This window comes from Herpailurus yagouaroundi, unplaced genomic scaffold (assembly GCF_014898765.1).
Source record: "Herpailurus yagouaroundi ecotype Mexico unplaced genomic scaffold, PumYag 67555, whole genome shotgun sequence".
Classification (NCBI taxonomy): domain Eukaryota; kingdom Metazoa; phylum Chordata; class Mammalia; order Carnivora; family Felidae; genus Herpailurus; species Herpailurus yagouaroundi.
Window position 1 is genome coordinate 2,649,795 of NW_024420361.1, and position 19,316 is coordinate 2,669,110.

At 35.5% G+C, this 19,316-nt stretch overlaps 1 protein-coding gene and 1 non-coding gene across 2 annotated transcripts in view; both read right to left on the minus strand.

Moving 5' to 3' along the window:
* The window catches only part of LOC121025217 (dachshund homolog 2-like), a 79,967-nt gene that overhangs the window by 35,220 nt on the left and 25,431 nt on the right, over nt 1-19,316 (minus strand). The window lies entirely within an intron of this gene.
* Nucleotides 998-1,073, minus strand: LOC121025222 (small nucleolar RNA SNORD55/SNORD39). Its single transcript, XR_005787982.1, has one exon. It is a non-coding gene; the product is annotated as a small nucleolar RNA SNORD55/SNORD39 (small nucleolar RNA).

The window sequence follows — 19,316 nt, forward strand, 5'->3', positions numbered from 1 at the left end:
TTCCTTAATGCCCCTTACCCATTTAGCCCAACCCCCTCCCACAACCCCTCCAGTAACCCTCTGTTTGTTCTCTATATGTAAGAGTCTTATGCTTTGTCCCTCTCCCTATGTTTATATTTTGGTTTTCCTTCCCTTAAGTTCATCTGTTTTGTCTCTTAAAGTCCTCTTATGAGTGAAGCCATATGATATTTGTCTTTCTCTGACTAATTTCACTTAACATAATACCCTCCAGTTCCATCCATGTAGTTGCAAATGACAAGATTTCTTTCCTTTTGATTGCTGAGTAATACTTCATTGTATATATATATACTACATCTTCTTTATCCATTCATCCATTGATAGACATTTGGGTTCTTTCCATACTTTCGCTATTGTTGATAGTGCTGCTATAAACATGGGGGTGTAGATGTTCCTTCAAACAGCGCACCTGTATCCCTTGGATAAATGCTTAGTAGTGCAATTGCTAGGTTGTAGGGTAGTTCTATTTTTAATTTTTTCAGGATCCTCCATACTGTTTTCCAGAGTGGCTGCACCAGCTTTCACTCCCACCAACAACGCAAAAGAGATCCTCTTTCTTCACATCCTCACCAACATCTGTTGTTGCCTGAATTGTTAATGTTAGACATTTTGACAGGTGTAATGTGATATCTCATAGTGGTTTTGATTTCTATTTCCCTGATGCTGAGTGAAGATGAGCATTTTTTCATGTCTCAGATGGCCATCTGGATGTCTTCTTTGGAGAAGTGTCTATTCATGTCTTTTGCCCATTTCTTCACTGGATTATTTGTTTTTTGGGGTGTTGAGTTTGATTACCTCTTTATAGATTTTGGATACTAACCCTTTATTTGATATGTTGTTTGTAAATATCTTCTCCCATTCTTTCGGTTCCCTTTTAGTTTTGCTGATTGTTTCCTTAGCAGTGCAGAAGCTTTTTATTTTGATGAGGTTTAAGTAGTTCATTTTTAGTGAAACTTTTTAAATGATCTTTTTTTCCCCTCGCATGCTCGGCTCTCCAAGGTTTGCTCCCCAGTGCACATTCAGGAGTTGACATTACCAAGGTGTTATCATCCACTGAATTGCTACTTTTTAGATGGAGGAAACAGATTCATACAGATGAGGGTTAAATATCATACTATCACATAGTGGTTGAACTGCTAAAAACTGTTTTTGTTCATCAATCAAAAAGGTAGGTAGAGAGGTATGTCTGCACTAAAGCACAGGGGCAGGATAAGGATCAGCTGAAATTGGAATCTGGGGTAGATTTTACAGGGATATTAAAGAGGTACCTCTCCTGAGAGAGAAAAACAATCTCCATTCTTAAAATAAATTGCCCCTCACATATGTGAAAATTAGAATTTAGTAAGTATATTTTGCATCCATAATGGTCTCTGATTTTCCCAACATGAAATCATGAAATAAGGATATAAAACTGCTTTGAAACAAAAAGTTCTGTATGATCTATGTAACTATATTATTGTAATTATACAGAAAAATCTTACTAAAACCTTTTCTTTCCACATATATTTCCCAGAATTACCTTAAAAATTAAGAAAAAAAAGATGGTCACAAGGCCTAATTCACTTAAATGAACTATCTGCGTACACTATCCATTTTATTAAATTATCATCACAGCTACTGGGTGTTTACAATAAAAAATGCCTAGTAGTTGCCTAGCATTAACTTTTCAAAGCATGTTTGGATCCATTATTTTATTTTATCTTCACAACAGCTCTATGAGTGTCTCCAAGTAATGGACTATGTCTAATTCTCCTTAACAGCCATGCCACAGAGAAAGCAAAGAAGAATAGATGGATTGGGTGGATCTATAAATGAATAAAGATAAAAATAACAAATATGTCATTTATTTTAGGGTATTTTTGGCAATATATCTATAATGTCTCCAATTCTATATTGTAATGATATCTTAGATGGCTAAGAATACAATCTCACCCTTATTCTTCCTTAGTATTATAGTTCTAAGATTGTTTCTTTACTGTCTTATATTGCATTCATACTTTCAGAAAGATCCTAATTCAGTATAGTTTGTATAACTAAATTCAACTAAGACATGATGAGATTCTCTGAGCACTTCTAGAAATAGGTGAAAGAAATGTAGACATGACTACATTTGTTCTTTTTTTTTTTTTTTTTTTGCTTATTTACTGACCATCCTAATAGGGTATTTTGGGACTTTATTTTATTTGAGCCTCTTTTATATTCAATATAATGACTTTTCCCGGATTTCCAAAGACTCCATTCCAATAATTAATTGGCTTTTGCTTTTGGGATATCTAGGCCCCCATTGGTGTGGTTTATGTTGTTCCACTTTCTTCTAGATTTATATATACTGACCAACACGCCCACTGTCTTCTATTTATTATGACACATGCTATCAAAATTATTAGCATCACATCAACATATCTTATACTCTAAAGGGAAGGTTAAGATAAGTGAGTAGTATGAGAACCCTATGCTTGCCTCGTCCCTTGAACATAGCTAGATAAATATCAATCATTATGAACACCCAAGGAATCAATCTGAAGATTGACAAAACAAATTGCAAAACTAGAGGGAGTTGGGGGCCACGTCATGGAAGGTAGGAGGCACTGAGATGTGTGATTTGGGGGAGAAAAGGATGATGGGTGCTGCAGAGGGGAAGGAACCATGATCATGGAGAAAGGGGATGTGGGGAGAGAGAGAAAGAGAGAGACAGAAAGAGAAGAGCACAGGGAAAACACTTCTCCAAAGCTATTGACTGGGAAAAGAAGGGTTGATAATCATGAGATTTTATATATTTAATTTTTTCAGTTTATTTATTTTGAGAAAGAGAGAGAGGGAGAGAGAATAAGTGTGAGTGGGAGAGGAGCAGAGAGAGAGGAAGAGAGAGAATCCCAAGCAGGCTCCATGCTGTCACACAGAGCCTGATGTTGGGCTCAATCTCATGAATCATGAGATCATGATGTAGCTGAAATCAAGAGTTGAATGTTTAACTGACTGAGCTACCCAGGCACCCCTATCATGAGATTTTAAAACCCATTGACTTCAAATACTGGAGTTTCAGAAGTCTGTGCCATGACTGGTGTTGAACCTAGCAGATGCTGCATTGCTTCTGTGAAGGAAGAGGCCCAAGAGCATGGCATGATCTAAGGATCCCCTGGGATACATTAGGAGAGACAGTTTGCCCTTCTTGGAATCTGGGATAGGTGGTATTGCCTTTGAGGGGAAAAAGAGCCAGTGGGTACCAACTGTGCTCCAAGCCCCTTAAGCATAGATGTTAAGACACCTGCTGGGGTAGCTAACATGGACTCAGGCTTTTTGCCACACTTTAAACTCCAACCTGCTGTGCGTTGGTGTGACTGGCCTTTTGAGACAAACTGGAACCAGCCTTAGCAGGGTAAAACCCACCCCTAGAAGACCATCATAGGCCCTTGCTACAACCAGGTCCTGAAATTTTGAAGTTTTGAAACCCAACCAGCACACCTGAAATAAAACACAGGTGTATCATGCTGCCAGGTGAGGAGATGGCTCAGACATAGAAAGGGTGAAGGCAGGAATTTAAGGGATACTTGGGACACATGAGGGGAGATTGTTCGCTCTTTTGTGAAGGCTTCCTAGACAATGTCAGGCATTAACTCACCTTTCTAGTGACTAGGGAGAAGACTGGCCCCATTTTTCTCCCTTGCCCATCAGCACAGACTGACTTCAGAGAGCAGAACAGCATCAACACTGGAAGCCTGAGCTGCTTACACCAATCCCCACCCCCTGCATTGCACAAGTGCTTCTTTACCAAGGCAACTGTGCCTGAGTGCCAGAGCAGTGGGCCCCTTCCCGATAAGACCAGCACAAACTTCCCACATATATCATGTCTACTGACCATAGAGTGCTGCAAAGATTAAGCTCTAATGGAAAGAAAATCAGGCCTCTTTTAACAAAAAGACTAGATAAAATCTAGTTAATACTCACCCCACTCTGGACAAAGTCCAAATACTCCACACTGCAGGCAAGGAGAATCTCTGCAGAAGACTTGCCTGAGGGAAAGAGCACCCAAAACACAGAAGCAGAGTGTACACAGAATACACCAGAGACACTTCCTGAAACACCAGGTCCTGGAGAGTATATGACCTTTTCTTCATAAAGCAACTACTCTAAGGAGCAGGACACATAACAGGTTTTCCTAACACAGAAAAGAAACAGAGACTTGGACAAAATAACAAGATGGAGAAATTCATCTCCCAAAAATGAACAGGAAAAGGTCATGTTCAATGATCTAATTGAACATATATAAATAATAAGCTTGATCCAGAATTTAAAATCACAATCATAAGGGACTGAGAATCATCTGGGACTGAGAAAGCCATAGAAGACGGCAGGTAGTCTCTTACCACAGACATAAAAGACCTAAAAACTAGTCAGACCTAAATAAAAAAATGTTGTAACTGGGATCCAAAACTAACTGGATGAAATGGCCAAAACGATAGAAGAAACAGGAGAATGAATAAGTGATATAGAAGATAAAATTATGGAAAATAATGAAGCTGAAAAGAAAGAAATAAAAATATTGCATTGCAATGTAGACTTAGGCAACTCAGTGGCTCCAAAAAGCATAATAACAATTATATCAGAGGAGTCCCAGAAGAAGAGAGGATAAAAGGGGTGGAAAATTTATTTGAGCAAATTATAGCCAAAAACTACCCTAAACTGGGGGAGGAAACAGACATCCAAATCCAGGAGGCACAGAGAACTCCCATCAAAATCAATAAAAGCAGGCCAACACTGAGACATATCATACTAAAATTTGCAAACTAAACAGATAAGGAAAAAATCCTAAAAGCAGCAAGGGGACAGAAATCCCTAATTTACAATGGAATACAAATGAGAACAGCAGCAGATGCCACCACAGAAACTTGGTGGATGAGAAGGGAATGGCATGATATAGTCAACGTGCTGAATAGGAAAAATATACAGCCAAGAATACTCTATCCAACAAGGCTATCATGCATAATAGAAGGAGAGATAAAGAGTTTCTAGGAAAAACAAAAACTAAAGGAGTTCATGACCATTACTGCAATAAATATTAAAGAATATTCCCTGAAGGGGAAAGAAATATCAAAAGTGACAAAGACTAGAAAGGACCAGAGAAAATCTCCAGAAAGAATGACTTAACAAGTAATACAATGGCATTCAATTCATGGATGTAAATGGACTAAATGCTCCAATAAAAAGAATTAGGGTATCAGAATGGATTTTAAAAAAGACCCATCTATATACTACCTAGAAGAGACTCACTTGATATATAAAAAACATGCATATTAAAAGATAGTGGATGGAGAAACATTTAACATGCAAATAGATGTCAAAAGAAAGCTAGTGTAGCAATACTTATACCAGACAAACTAGATTTTTAAATAAAAATCTGTAACAAGAGATGAAAAAGGGTACTACATCATAATAAAGGGGCCTATCCAACAAGATCTTACAATTTTAAATATTTATGTCCCCAACTTGAATGCCCAAACATATAAATCAATTAATAACAAACTGAAAGGAATTCTTTGATAATAATTCAATATTAGTATGAACCTTACCACTCCATTTAGAGCAATGGCACATCATCTAAGCAGAAAGTCTACAAGGAAAAAATGATTTTTAACGACACACTGGACCATATGGACTTCACAGATATATTCAGAACATTCCATCCTAAATCAACAGAATACACATTATTTTTGAATGCACATGGTACATTCTCCAGAATAGATCACATACTGAGTCACAAATTAGGCCTCAATAAATACAAAAAGATTTACATCATACCATTCATATTTTCAGACCACAACACTATGAATCTTTTAAGTCAGCTACAAGAAACAATTTGGAAAGACCACAAATACATGGAGGTTAAACAGCATCCTATTAAAGAATGAATGGGTAAACCAGGCGTTAAAGAAGAAATGTAAAAAAAATACATGAAAACCAATGAAAATGAACACACATGGTCCAAAATCTTTGGGATGCAGCAAGAACAGTTCCAAGAGGGAAGCATATAGCAATACAGGCCTATCACAAGAAACAAGAAAGATCTGAAATACACAACTGAACCTTACACCTAAAGAAGCCAGAAAGAGGACAAAAATTGAAACCTAAAGACAGCAGTGAGATGAATATAAGGAAGATTAGAGCAAAACTAAATGATACAGAAACAAAAAAAAAACCCACATTTTCATATCAATGAAAGTAGGAATTGGTTCTTTGAAAGAATTAATAAAATTGATAAACTCATAGCCAGACTTATATAAAAGAGAATGGACCCAAATGTGTAAAATCACAAATGAGATGACAGATTACAACCAAAACAACAGAAATAAAAACAATTATAAGAGAATATAATGAAAAAAAATATATGCCAACAAATTTGACAGTCTGGAAGAAATTGATAACTTTGTAGAAAGTATAAACTTTGAAGAATGAAACAGGAATAAATATAAATTTGAACAGACCAATAAACAGCAAAGAAATTGAATAAGTAATCAAAAAATCTCCCAATAACAGAAGTCCAGGGCCATATGGTTTCCCAGGGGAATTCTACCAAACATTTAAAGAAGAATTAATACTATTCTTCTCAAACTTGTCCAAAAATATAGAAAAGGAAAAACGTCCAAACTCATTCTATGAAGTCAGCATTACCTTGATTCCAAAACCAGACAAAGATCCCACTAAAAAGGAGAAGTAGAGGCCAATATCCCTGATGAACATGGATGTAAAAATTCTTAAAAAGAAAAAAAAAAAACCTTGCAAATTGAATCCAACCGTACATTGAAAGCATCATTCACTATGATCAAATGGGATTTATTCCTGGGATGCAAGGGTAATTCAATATTTGCAAATCAATCAACGTGATACACCGCATTAATAAAACAATTCGTAAGAGCCATACGATCTTCCCAAAAAATGCTGAAAAAGCATTTGACAAAGTTACAGCATTGATTCTTGATAAAAACTCAATGAAGTAGGGATACAGGGAAATATCTCAACATGATAAAGGCCCTATAATGAAAGAACCACAGTTAATGTCATCTTCAATAGAGAAAAATTGAGAGCTTTCCCTCTATGGTCAGGAAAAGACAGGGTGTCTACTCTCACCCCTGTTATTTTTCTAAACCTTCTTTTTTTCTTTAATTTTTATTTGTTTTTAGAAAAAGCATGTGCAGGGCAGGGGCAGAGAGAGAATCCCAAGCAGGCTCTGCACTGATGGTGCAGAGGCACAGCTAGAATTCACAAAATGTGATCATGAACTGAGCCAAAACCAAGAGTCAGACGCTTAACAGACTGAGCCATCCAGGCTCCCCTCACCATTGTTATTATACATAGTACTGGAAGTTCTAGCCTCAGCAATCAGATGGTAAAAATAAATAAAATACATACAAATTGGCAGGTAAGAAGTCGAACTCTCATTATTTGCAAATGACATGAGGCTCTATGTAGAACACCCAAAAGATGTCACCAAAAAATTTGCTGGAACTGATACACAAATTATACAAAGTTGTAGGATTTCCAAAGAAATGGAAAAACAGTCTATGCTCATGGATTGGAAGAACAAATACTGTTAAAATGTCTATAGTACCAAAAGCAATATACACATTTAATTTAATCTCTATCAAAACACCACCAGCATTTTTCACAGAGCTAAGAAAGACAATACTAAAATGTATAGGGAACCAAAAAAGACCCAGAATATCCAAAGCAAACTTGAAAAAGAAAAACAAACCTGGAGGCAGCACAATTCTGGACTTCAAGCTATATTACAAAGGTTTAATCACCAAGACAGTATGGTACTGGCACAAAAAGAGACACATAGATTGATGGAACAGAACATAAAACCCAGAAATAACCCCCCATATAGTTACACTATATGCTCAACTAATGTTTGACAAAGAGAGAAATAATATCCAATGGAAAAAAGACAGTGTCTTCATCAAATGGTGTTGGAAACTGGACAGCAACATGCAGAAGAATGAAACTAGAGCACTTTTTTACATGATAGACAAAAATTAATTCAAAATGGATTAAACACCTAAATGTGAGACAGGAAACAATCAAAATTCTAGAGGAGAACACAGGCAGCTACCTCTTTGACCTCAGCCATAGCAACTTCTTACCAGACATGTTTCTGGAGGCAAGGGAAACAAAGTCAAAAATGAACAATTGGGACTTCGCCAAGATAAAAAATCTTCTGCACAATGAAGGAAACAATCAACAAAACTAAAAGGCGATCAATTGAATGGGTAAAGGTACTTGCAAATGACATATCTGATAAAGGATGAGTATCCAAAATCTATATAGAACTTATCAAACTGAACACCCAGAAAACAAATAATCCAGTTAAGAAATGGGCAGAAGATATGAACAGACATTTTTTTTTTCAAAGAAGACATCAAACAGATGGCAACAAACACATGGAAAGATGCTCAGGATCACTCATCATCAGGGAAATACAAATAAAAACCACACTGAGTTACCACCTCACCCCTGTCAAAATGGCTAAAATTAACAACACAGGAAACAACAGATATCAGCAACGATGTGGAGAAAGGGTATGACTCTTACATTGTTGGTGGGAACACACACTGGTTAAACCAGTCTGGAAAACAGTATGGATGTTTCTTAAGAAGTTAAAAAACAATGGGGTGCCTGGGTGGCTCAGTCAGTTGAGTGTCCAACTTCAACTCAGATCATGATCTTGTGGTTTTTGAGTTCAAGCCCCATGTTGGGCTCTGTGCTCACAGCTTGGAACCTCGAGCCTGCTTCAGATTCTGTCTCCCTGTCTCTCTGTGCCTCCCCCACTCATGCTTTGTCTCTCTCAAAAAAAAATTTAAAAAAAAAATTAAAAAATAGAACTACACTACAATCCAGTAGCTTCACTACTAGGTATTTACCCAAAGGATAAAACAATACTTATTTGAAGGTGGCATAGGCACCTTGATATTTATAGCACCATTACCAACAATAGCCAAATTAGGGAAAGAGCCCAAATGTCCATCAACTGATGAATGGATAAAGAAGTTTTGGTATACATATACAGTGGAATATTACTCTACCATAAAAGAGAATAAAATCTTGCCATTTGCAAAGACATGGATGGAGCTAAAGTGTATTATGCTAAGCAAAATAAATTAGTCAGAGAAAGACAAATACGGTATTACTTCACATGTATATGGAAATTAAGAAAACTCATGGACCTAGGGGGAAGAAAAAAAAGACAGGGTGGCAAACCTTTAAAGACACACTTAACTATCGAGAACAAACTGAGGGTTGCTGGTGTTGAGGTGGATGGGGAATGGGCTAAATGGGTGATGGCTATTAAGGAGGGCACTTGTGATGAGCACTAGGTGTTATATATAAGTGAGGAATCAATAAATTGTACTCCTGAAGCTAATATCACATCATATTTTAACTAGCTATAATTTAAATCAAAACTTAAAACATTATATGTGTGTGTGTGTGTGTGTGTGTGTGTGTGTGTGTGTGTGTGTGTCTTATGCCCTAGTTCTTTCAGTTGTCTGGATTTTCTCCAAATTTTCTATGATCATTCTTCCATTTTACCTGCCATGCCTATTACTTGAATTTCCATGCTCTACTGCTTCCATAACTAAGACAAAGCTTATCCTTCAAACTGAAACTAATTCAAAATAATACATTGATAAGAAATACTGTAGTATTCCAATTAAATTTTTTCACAGTAGTAAATCACAGCAACAAACAGTGCTTTCCTTTGAAGTTTCTAAATTAGTTTTCTAAACGTATTACAGAATTGTTCATCATAACTATTTTATCTTTATACTTCCCTGTAGGCTGTTTAGAAGATAAATAATGTTAGTTATATAATTTCCATTTATGTATTTACTTTGGACATTTCAGGGAAATGTGGTTCTTTGTATTGACAGAAGAATCTTTGTCAATATTGAAGACAGAGCTAGAATTACTTTGCGTCCTACAGTATATTAATCCATAGGACTTTCAGTATTACATAAACCGTAAAACCTTGGATTCTGAGTAACTTGTTCTGCAAGTATTCCACAAGATGTGTAAACATTTCTAATAAATTTTAACTTGATAAATGAGCGATGTCTTACAATACGAGTAGTATGTGATGCCAAACATCACATGACCACAACTGAGCCAATGGTCCTTGAAATTCATTTTGATATATAAGTGCTTTGGATTGCAAGCATGTTTCCAGAACAAACTATGCTCAAAAAACAAGGTTTTACTGTATAATGAAATGGCATACTACATAATCAGCATCCAGGAAATCTTTATTGATTATCCACCATATTCCAGAAACATATGCTAAAGTTGATAGAATTAATCTATCTTTTATATATTTACCATACAAACTTTATATAAGACATTATTCTATGTTAATGAATATAAACAGTAAAACTACACAATTATGTTGCTGCATATATATGAGATTTCTAGTATTTCGTATTGAAGCATCTAGAACCCCTAGAGTTAATTTGTACATTTGCACTCGAGTAATTTTATTAGCCATTATAGCTAACATATTATGTGTGAAAATAACAAAGGCATTGTTTTTAAGAGGTAGAAAAAGAAAATCTAATGATAAACTCCAATACAAATAGGTTGATGTTTGCAATATATTGCAATAGGAAATGTAAAGTGCACATCCCTTGTTTTTAATCTTAAGAAAAAAGGATTTTATAATTGTTGCTTTGTCGCAGATATGCTATCTGATTTCTTTTGCAAGGAAAGAGTAGGTGACCCAGTAATGGTCTAATGGTTCATGAAAAAAATGCTTGTTATGATAGCAAATAAAGGATTCTTTTCACCATCATCAAATTGAAACCTACTCCATTACTTTACAATGTGAGTAGGGTCATGTACTGCTGTTTGGGGAAATTTCTATCCTAATTACATTGTGTTCCTATCCATTACGAAGTCACCAAAATCTATTAACCTGTATACTGATGGAACCATATGCATTCTCAATTTAATTCTTCACCATGAGTTATTTTGCCATGGAAAAATGATGGCTTTGGACTTTAAAGTAATGTATTTGGCTATACACTATCTATTTGAACTTAACCAAATTGCTGAGCTTCTCTGGGCTTTAGTTCTTCAACTAACAAAAAGATAATAATATGTGTTCCACCTACTTTACAGGATTTTTGTGATAAAAGAAATAAATAGGTGTGAAACTGATTCATGAACTAAATTGCTAAACAAATTTGAGCTTCCGGGGAAATGACTCACAGTATTTTTTTCTCTTTTCTCTTTTGTCAAGTCTTGGATCTACTGAAGAGAGTCCAACATGTGAATTAGAAAGCAAAAGAATGCAATAACTAAATTGATCATCATATACTATTAAGTATGTAATAATCAAAATCTACAAGAAAGTGTCCAAGCATTCTTATTACCATAAATGCCAATAATACATGTGTTTTGAAGGGAGAATGAAACTTATCCACAATACATCTTATTTCTGTGTAAGTCTTTCTGTGGCTCCTGGAGTCCATTAGTAGTAATGGAAAATGATCTAAGACCTACAAACATTACTAAATCTTTAGTGACCAGAATTATTTGTGGCAGTAGCACTTACTGACAATTAAGAACATGATGTACAGAATAGCTGTTGCATTCAGTCTGCCCACTCTTTAAGTTCTTTGTTTGAAGATAAAATTGTTGTTTCAAAGAAGACATTATTTTGTGTAATCATACTAACAAATAATACATGCTTCAATAATATGGTCTCTGTCACTTCATTAAACTTCTTTATTTAGTCTTTGCAACAACATTTAAAGATCATTATCAGGAACAAAGCAACAAATCTAAAACCCTTGTTTCCTAAAATTAAACACAAGGTGCATGCCCTTTCCTTCTCCACTGCAGTCAGTATATTGAAAGTAACACTAAAGTATTTGGATTGGAAGTTTTTATTAGATCTTATTTTCCTCCTTTTTAAAATTAATTTCTTTGTTCCTTACATGCATTTCCTGTCAATAAAATGAAAAATGATATAGATTTAGGAGGATAGTGGTCTCAGTGTAGCATCTCTCATATTATTATTCCAGTATCATCTGTTACAAAGTAAGACCAATTCCCACATCTAATTACAAATAGGATTTCAGAGTCATTAAACAAAATACATTTCCATTAGTGTTACTGTAAGACGATAGAGAAAAAAGTGAAGATTAGTTCATGTTGCACCTCTGGTTTTCAAGCTTTGAAGATTTATACCTTTGCACTCAGATACCATAAATTTGTGGAATATCAGCAAGGTGACAGACATGTAAAAATGCTTCATTCTAAACAGTTTAACTGTGATACTTGCATTTTGTCATTAGTTTTTGTTCCATCGCATTTAGTTATTATAGTGAAAATAGTGAGAAACTGAGACGTTCCTTCCCTATTACTTGGCAGTTGCCTGCAGGTATTTTCTTTTGCTCTACAAAGACATGTTCCTCATACTTGAAAGTAAATTTCATACAACAAAGGTTACATATGAAAATGGACTACTTGCAAGTAGGTAATTTTGATTTTATAAGGCTAAGTTACTTTTTCTGTTATTAAAACACAGTACCAGTTCTTAGAATACAAGAAAAGTTACAGACTAGATAAATCAAGTAAAGTAGACCATACAATATGCCTAAATGGCTGAAATACAAACTAAAAGGTATATATTTTCCTTCAACAAATGTATGCAGTGCTCATTAACGTTAATGCTTCCAAGGAAGACTATATCCTGAATGACTGAAGTACACAATCTATAGTATTTTATTTATTTATAAATTTTCTTATGGAAAGTCTGTCCAGGTAGTCCAAATAGACCTCAATGTTTGCTATTCATAGTATATTAAATCATAAAGTTCATGGAGATCAGAGCTTTTCTAAACTGAAGGAAGATTAATATAATTGATCTTGTCCTACAAACAAAGGAGAGAGAAGGCTTCTCATTTAGGTTTTAACTCTTTCAAGAACAATGATAAACCCAGTTCTTCTTCCACAATATATTATATTAGTTTTTTTTGTTTGTTTTTTTTTTTTTTTTTTTTTTTTTTTTTTTTTTTTTTTTTTTTACCTTTTTATTGTGGGGATGGGAGTTTTGGACCAGGGCCAATTTCTTTACCATGTATTACATAGCAATTCAGTGTTATCTAATGTGTGTAAAGCAGATATATTCTAGCTACATTAGAATTCTAGAAAATAATCAGATGGTTGACAAACCATATCTAGATTATTAGTTTTATACAATTTATTTATAGTAAGTCTTTGAACTAAATGGTCACCCTTTCATATGTATAGAACACTTCTCTTGCTCCCTTCTGAAATTAGAGTGCTAGGAATAACCATTTACCCTATGCACAAAGGTAGAATTACCATAGCTGGTATTGTCTTTAAATGTCATTTAGTTTCTCTTCCTATTTTTAGACATCAAAAAGCCCAAGGTCAGGTACTGGAAGAGAATTGCTTCTTGGAAGTAGTGGTTCTAGAACCCATGTAATTATAACATCCAATAATCAATTGGCTCTCTCTGCAACCCTGCAACTTAATCTCAGTTATATCCTCTTATTTTCCCTCATTTCCAAACCATCCTGGAAGTTCTTGTTTCTTGTTTGAGGGAAGGGCTTCAGTCTGATCAAATGTAATCCAGTTATCTACAATCAACACAGGTACTTTATAAAGTGAAGTATGTACCAAATGTATTTTTATAAATAATTACAACAGAATTTGATACCATCAAAAATGCTAAATAATCAGAAATAGGAACATTTTGCATAGGAAGGACATGTATTTCTTCCTTGTTTCCTTTCTCTTTCTTTCCCTCTGTCTTACACACTTCCAGAAACATTACTGCAGTATATGAAATGTTATTACTGTATCCAGCATTTAATTCCAAAGGTAGACACAGCTCAGAAATGCAGTAAAAACAGGTTGGTGAAGAGGAAAAGGAGAGTATAGAGTTGGAAAACAGCATTAAGAAAGAAATAAGCTAGGAAAAACTGATGATTTATACCTCAGACCATTCCACAGGTAGACTGAAAATATTAATTTAGCTCTCTGTTTCACTTCGCTGACTTTGTCAGTAGAAACTGAAGATAATGGTGATAATGACGAGTTTTATGAAAATTAAAAAAAAGTGTAAATTGATGGTCCTCCCAAAGAAGTCCTTCATGTAACAAAACCCACAAGAACTCACAAAAAGGAAGTTTAACTATCATATGCACATCTCTCTCCATAGAAATACTAGAGACCCAGAAATCAAGGGATAACATATGTTCTATAAATTACTCCTATGCATTATTTCCAGTGGTAATATCAGAAGATTTATAATTTTCTACCAAAGTAAGGTGCAATTTGAAGTTGGACTACTGCATTATAAATTCAGCTTGTACAATCTATCTTGACAGACTTTTCCAAAATATAGTAGCACCAAAAATCTTATTTTCCAATTTTATGTCATTATTCCTGGTTAGCTAGTTATGTGATTTTTTTTCTACATTGGCTATAAATTAACAGCTAACATGGAATAGAATTTTTTTTAGGGGCGCCTGGGTGGCTCAGTCAGTTGAGTGTCTGACTTGATTTCAGCTCATGTCATGATCCCAGGGTTATAGGATCAAACTTTGCATCAGGCTCTACACTGAGTGTGGAACCTGCTTGAAATTCTCTCTCTCTCCTCCTCTGCCCCTCTCCCTCACTCGCGTGCTCTCTCTCGCTCTAACAAAATATTTTTATTAAAATAGAATATTTAATTAAGCTAATATGGAGTAGAAGATTTCTATGTAGTTTTCTGACGTAGAGGCAAATAAACTTATAAATGCACAGTGACTTACAGAGAAAAGTCAGGGTATAACTGCAGCATAAAATACACTAGACTCACTAAACTGAAAGCATAAAAAATCTTGTTTCTATTACCACTAATTTCTCCTATTGTTAAACTCTATAACTTTAAGGAAGGCACTGGAGTTTTTTGTGTGTGTGCATTTCTTTTCTATGATAGTAGGAAGAGTACTTACCTCACAGGAGTAATACAAGGGTATGAGGAGGTCAAGAACTATATTTTGACAATATGTATTTAATAAAATGATTTAAAACGTTGACGTGTATATATGTATATGTCATTTTTATATTAGTGGAAAAGAAAATTTTCCATGTTTACAATTGATATGCTAGTGTGGTTAGAGCACCAAAACAGAATGTTTTCTCCTATTAATTGAAGGGAAAATGGTTAAGAAAATACTTTGTTCATGGGATAAATGTGTAAAAATAATACATACCTTAATAACACTAAAACATTCTTGGGAAACCTGCACAGTACTCACAAAGATGAAAAACAGTATTTCTTTGGTCTTGTCATCTTTAATACTAAAATAACAGCCTAGACATTTTGCTTTTTTTAGAATAAAAGAACTACCTCCTTTGCCTTTTGAAGAATTTGAAAATTTAAAAGAGAAAAATACAAAAATGCTGACTAGATAATAGCTGACCATTCATGGTGGGTGGAGAACATGAAAGGTTACAATATGGATCTGTGCCTAAGCATTTCTTTTCAACTTGAACAACATCCTCCTGCTTCTGCTAACTCAGCAATCATACAGCTGACAGATTTCTGAGTTTTCTAAATAATGCATGGGCTTTTCCTCTAACATCTCAGTGCAAAAGTTTCAATTCTGCCCCAGTGTTGTTTATGGTGCTGATTTAACTTGACAGTATTCCATTAAACCAATGAGTTTTTTTTCCCTCTTGATAATTCCTTAAATATTCCTCTCAGTGATGTATTTGTGTTTTTATTTTTTAAACAGATTATGAAGTGTTCACATTTATAACACCATGGCAGGTGCAGTTGGGAAAAAAAGTTACAAAAACAATAAAACTTTATAACTGAACACTTTTCTCCACTCTTGATTCTTCAAATGTCATCCTTCCTAAATCTCCCACTCCAAAATGTCTACACTAAAAACATTTGAACTTCTAAGGAAATACCACTGAAACATGCAGCACTGCTTTTTATCTCACTTGGGAGAGAAAAACACATTCATTAAATCATACATGTTAACTTCCTGAGGCAACACAAGGAAAATAAATGCTTTCTTCCTTGTTCAGTCCTTTAGGAAAACAGATATGGTCTCCCGGACAATGCACTGATGCTCCATTGATTATGTCTTAGCAGGATAAAGGAGTCTAAAGCCAGAAAGTTTTTTTTTTTATATGAAATTTATTGTCAAATTGGTTTCCATACAACACCCAGTGCTCATCCCAAAAGGTGCCCTCCTCAATACCCATCACCCACCCTCTCCTCCCTCCCACCCCCCATCAACCCTTAGTTCTCAGTTCTCAACAGTCTCTTATGCTTTGGCTCTCTCCCACTCTAACCTCTTTTTTTTTTCCTTCCCCTCCCCCATGGGTTCCTGTTAAGTTTCTCAGGATCCACATAAGAGTGAAACCATATGGTATCTGTCTTTCTCTGTATGGCTTATTTTCACTAAAGCCAGAAAGTTTTAAGAGAATAGCATTTGAGCTCTATTTTTTAAGTTTAATTATTTAGTTAGTTAGTTTTATTTACTTATTTACTTAGAGCACGGAAGGGGAGGGGAGGAGAGAGAGGAAGAGAGAGAATCGCAAGCAGGCTCCACTTTCAGCCTGGAGCCCTATACGGGGCTTCATCACATGACCGAAAGATCATGACCTCTACTGATATCCAGAGTCAGACGCCCAACCAAGCCACGCAGGCACCCCTTGTGTTCTATTGTTATAAATAAGGTATATATTTTTCAGAGAAACTGTTGCCCCATAAAATGTAAATATTAGCATCCAGAGAAAAGAACTTTTGCCTCATGGTTAAAAATGATTTCGATACAAATAAGTCTTAGGGGTTACTAAAGGTTTCCTGACAAATTTCTACAAGTTAACATAAATACTAGGATCATATAATGATCTCCTAGAGGAGGCACTTGTAACCATTCATGACCCAATTAGAGAGGCTTGACATTTTGATTCATACAGAAAAAGAAACCTGGTGTGGGAATGCGTTAGGTAAAGCAGACGCAGACTCAATTTTCACATGGAGAATAATCCTTGTGAAATGACTTTAATTTTGTTGGCAAGAAAGAGAATTTAAACATCTTCAATAAAGTTTAGAAATACCTTTCCCTAGGAAATATCTTGGGTTCAAAAGAGAAGAGAATTGTGAAACAGGCAGAGTTAAGTATTTGGGTCCCTTTCAGTTCTCTTTTCTCCTAGTTGTACACAATCTCTGTTCATTGGGCTTTGCCCAGGGAACTCCACCCTCTCATCAGCAGCAACTCTCACACTTTCATTCACACTAATATGTAAACAACTTACAAATGTAAAAATTACAATACCCTAGGGAGATTTAAAATGAATTTTGTATTTTGCATTAGATAGGCACTAAGAGAGTTGGCAATACCAGAAACATTGTGATTTGCCAGAGCCCATGAAATCATCTTCTTACAGATAAAACCAGCTCTGTTGAAGTGTCCTATATTATTCAATTAATTAAATCTGATTTTACTAAAGGGAACATATATTTTCGAATCCATGCCCAGTCAATTTCCCTCAGTAAGTCAGAAACCAAAACTCTCACACATGAGTGAAATAAATATTTCGTACAGTGAGTGACTACATTAAGTTTCTATATTCAGTTTCTATCCTGAGAGCCAGTGGCCTTAATGGAGATTCCCATGAAGTTTCTCCAACTCTGTTTATTCCTGGAGAGCTACTGATTTTCACTGTGTGTACTTGTTTTTTGTTTGTTTTTTTTATTTTGTTTCTGTTTTTTCCTCCAGTATATATCTTGCTGCTTAATTATTTATTAATAAAATTTAGGGGGCATCTGGGTGGCTCAGTTGGTTAAGCATCCGACTCGTGGTCTCTTCTTGGTCATGATCTCTCAGTTTGTTAAGTTCCAGCCCTGTATCGGGTTCGGGCTCTGTGCTGACAGCTCAGAGCCTGCTTGGATTCTCTCTCTCTCCCTCTCTTTCTGCCCCTCCCTTGCCCACTCTCTCTCTCTCTAAAAATAAATAAATTAACTTTTTAAAAATAGGCAGAAATATATTCAGAGTATTTTGATAAACACTTATGTGTAAGCATTATCCTTTTATCATTAAATTATATGTTTATATTCAGATAAAGAATATACATATGTGTGTATGATACACAAATATAAATATTTGTGTGTGATTTGGGGTGTGATGATTCCCTCGAAGTTGCTCTTGTTTAACCATTTTAAGGTTTATTTATTTTATTTTTTTAATATATGAAATTTATTGTCAAATTGGTTTCCATACAACACCCAGTGCTCATCCCAAAAGGTGCCCGCTTCAATACCCATCACCCACCCTCTCCTCCCTCCCAACCCCCATCAACCCTCAGTTTGTTCTCAGTTTTTAACAGTCTCTTATGTTTTGGCTCTCTCCCACTCTAACCTCTTTTTTTTTTCCTTCCCCTCCCCCATGGGTTTCTGTTAAGTTTCTCAGGATCCACATAAGAGTGAAACCATATGGTATCTCTCTTTCTCTGTATGGCTTATTTCACTTAGCATCACACTCTCTAGTTCCATCCACGTTGCTACAAAAGGCCATATTTCATTTTTTCTCATTGCCATGTAGTATTCCATAGTGTATATAAACCACAATTTCTTTATCCATTCATCAGTTGATGGACATTTAGGCTCTTTCCATCATTTGGCTATTGTTGAGAGTGCTGCTATGAACATTGGGGTACAAGTGCCCCTATGCATCAGTACTCCTGTATCCCTTGGATAAATTCCTAGCAGTGCTATTGCTGGGTCATAGGATAGGTCTATTTTTAATTTTCTGAGGAACCCCCACACTGCTTTCCAGAGCGGCTGCACCAATTTGCATTCCCACCAACAGTGCAAGAGGGTTCCCGTTTCTCCACATCCTCGCCAGCATCTACAGTCCCCTGATTTGTTCATTTTGGCCACTCTGACTGGCGTGAGGTGATACCTGAGTGTGGTTTTGATTTGTATTTCCATGATAAGGAGCGACACTGAACATCTTTTCATGTGCCTGTTGGCCATCCGGATGTCTTCTTTAGAGAACTGTCTATTCACGTTTTCTGCCCATTTCTTCACTGGGTTATTTGTTTTTCGGGTGTGGAGTTTGGTTAGCTCTTTATAGATTTTGGATACTAGCCCTTTGTCTGATATGTCATTTGCAAATATCTTTTCCCATTCCGTTGGTTGCCTTTTCGTTTTGTTGGTTATTTCCTTTGCTGTGCAGAAGCTTTTTATCTTCATAAGGTCCCAGTAA